The 3,123-nt window shown below is 34.7% G+C and overlaps 1 non-coding gene across 1 annotated transcript; it reads left to right on the forward strand.

The window, feature by feature from the left end:
- Window positions 1-2,113: 2,113 nt before the first annotated feature.
- Window positions 2,114-2,219, forward strand: LOC138824108 (U6 spliceosomal RNA). The gene has a single exon (XR_011370996.1). It is a non-coding gene; the product is annotated as a U6 spliceosomal RNA (small nuclear RNA).
- The last annotated feature ends 904 nt before the right edge of the window (window positions 2,220-3,123 follow it).

Below are 3,123 nucleotides of genomic sequence, written 5' to 3' on the forward strand. Positions count from 1 at the left end.
CCTTATCAGAAAGTGTACATGATAAACTGCTCTAAGGATCTGTGCTATATGAGGGGTATCCTTTGTACTCCCTTCCCCCATTACCTTGTTTTTCATCCATGTGAACAACTTCAGCCTACTTTCCATAGGATAGCTTTGTTTTTTTTTTTTTTTTTACTTACTGATAATATAAGAAAAATGTTGTTTGTAAAAGAAAAAGAACTTTTAGGTGCCAGGCTAAAAGTATCTTATCAGTCCCTATGATTCGTATGAGATAAAATTTATAATAGTACTAAAAGTGAAAAGGAATTTCTAGAGCTGTTGTTTTGCCATTTCAAATGGCAAAGCATAATTTCACGTCACTGTTATAACTCTTAAAGAATGCAAGGGTAACTGATGGTCCCTATCATGTTCCCACAAAACCAGTTGATCCTGAAGGATAATAGTAGACCAGAAGAAATTCTAAATAGCAGACATGGAGCATGAAAGAGAAAGAGTAGAAAGGAGAGAGGGTGAAAGAGAGAGAAATATCATATTTAAAGTGCATAACAAATAAACGAGAAGTGTATGAGAATATTCATACTGCTATATTGAGACTCTACCTGTACATTTGAAGGTATTTGATGTATGATAACTCATCAACCTAAAATATAAAGTTATTTTGATAAAAAATAAAAATAACTCAGAAGAAATTATAAATGCAAAAACAGTCTTCACAGAAGCAAACTTTCAGAAATATTTCTTGACTTTGAAAAGGATAAATTGGCTGCAGTTAGTATAAACTTAGAAGTATTACAATTCACAAAAATATAAAAATGTGTTCACATATTTCGTTATATAACCCAAAGCAGAAAGCAAATATTGTTCAGATGATTTTTAAATCAGTTTCTGAGGTGCTGGGAAGGTGGTTCAGTGGTAGAGTGCTTGCCTTGCATGCATGTGGTCCTGGATTTCATTCCTCAGCACGACATAAGCATAAAAAGATGAAAGTGGTGCTGTGGCTCAAGTGGTAGCGCTAGCCTTGAGCTGAAGAGCTGAGGGACAGTACGCAAGACCCAGAGTTCAAGCCCCACAACCAACAAAAACAAAGCAAAAACACAAAACAAAACACAGGTTCTCAATTTTGTGGCCTCAACTCTGTAATACCACTACCTCAGCCTAGGGTTAAGATTTTAGGTGTGGACATTTATCAACACTCCTGATTCAGACTCTACTTGATAAAATTTTTAATCAATATTTTGTTTTTAGTTTTGCTCTTTGTAAATTCACATGCACCTATGAAAAATGGTGTGGCCATCCCAATAACATTTTCAAAGTACCTCTTAATCACGACTCACAAAAAGTTGTATTATATTACAACAAGGAAAAATTCTATAAATAAAGAAAACAATAATTAAATATTAATGATGACTAAAATAAAAAACAAAACAATTACCAGGGTTTTCAGTATTTGAAGTGTACACAGTAGATTTTACTATTTTCTCATATTCCTGTACATTTAAAATTGGATAAAGTTATCAGTAGCCTTTAAATTTACCCACTAAGATTACTATTTATAGTTCATCTCATCATTTGTATGTGGCTTATATTATTATTTGTTCATCAATAACGTATAATGTAAGGGAGCCCTAAAGATTTAACAGAAACTCTGTAATTAAAATCTTAACTCTTCACTCTGCTTCTTTACACAGTCATTGCACCTTCTCATTAGTAAAGTTTCTATAAACTATGAAATGTACATACTTACTCGTACATGCTACCAGAAATATTATATACTTTATTGAAAAATTTTAAGACCTGCCAAACAGTCTTAATTTTGTCATATATAAGCAAATCCCAAAATTAAACATACTTAAAATATTAAAACTTTTAACAAACTTTAACATTTGCTGCAATGAACATTATGACAGGTGCCTTGTGTAGAATAATTGACTTCCTCCTCCTACACATCTCATGAACAACAAATATCTGGAATTATTTGGTTTTTGGCATGTCAACCTTGACTTTATTCTTAAATGTGTGCTTTACGTAAGAAATACATGGTTCTAAAATTTCACAATTCTTTTGAACTTACTTTTTGTTGAATTGTCTTGTTTAAGAAAATTAATTACTCTTTATATATAAAAAATGTTCTGTGCTCAATTTGGCTGCACATACAGTAAAATTGGAACATACAGAGAAGATCAGCATGGTCCCTGCCCAAGGATGACAAGCAAATTAGTGAATCGTTCCATATTTTTACAACAACAGATGCTGGAAGGGATCCTACTGCATTCTTGGTGGGAGTGTAAACTTGTTCATCCACTTTGGAAAGCAGTTTGGAGGTTCCTCAAAAGACTCCACATAGAGCTCCCCTATTACACTGCAATCCCTCTTTTGGGCATTCTCCCAAATGATCATAAACAAGTCCATACTAAAACTACCACCACAACAATGTTTATTGTAGCATAATTTGCCATAGGTAAGATATGGAACCAACCCCGATGCCCCTCAGTAGAAGAATGGATCAAGAAAACGTTGTGAGTGTGTGTGTGTGTGTGTGTGTGTGTGTGTGTGTGTGTGTGTGTGTGTGTGTGTGTGAATGTACACTTACACAACCACTTTGGAAAGCAGTCTGGTGAGTCCTCAGAAAGCTAAATATTGACCTTCCTTATGGCCCACTCATACCACTTCTAGGCATCTATCCTGAACAACAGGTAGCAATATTCAAAGAAACATGCACCTCCTTGTTTATTGCAGCACTGTTCACAATAGCCAGGATATGAAAACAACCCATATGTCCCACCAGAGATGAATGGATCCAAAAACTGTGGTAACTATACACAATGGAATATATTCCTACCATTAGAAAGGACAAAATAATGGCATTAGCAGGGAAATCCATCAAGCTACAGGAAATCATGTTGAGCAAGGTAAGCCAAAGCAAAGAGACAAACAGCACATTTTCTCGGTGATAAGTGGATGTTAAATGCAAAATGTAAGGTGATACGACAAAATTAACAACACTTAAGAAACCAAGGACTTCCACTCATCTGGTTGAATCACTACTAAATAACCCCATTCTGCTGATCATATGTGTACACTGAAGGAAAACCAAGAGGACGACAAAGAACTAGAGGGAATCAGGGAAAAACATACAACAGT

Source organism: Dipodomys merriami, unplaced genomic scaffold, assembly GCF_024711535.1.
Source record: "Dipodomys merriami isolate MVZ:Mamm:240054 unplaced genomic scaffold, mDipMer1.0.p SCAF_1254, whole genome shotgun sequence".
Classification (NCBI taxonomy): Eukaryota; Metazoa; Chordata; class Mammalia; order Rodentia; family Heteromyidae; genus Dipodomys; species Dipodomys merriami.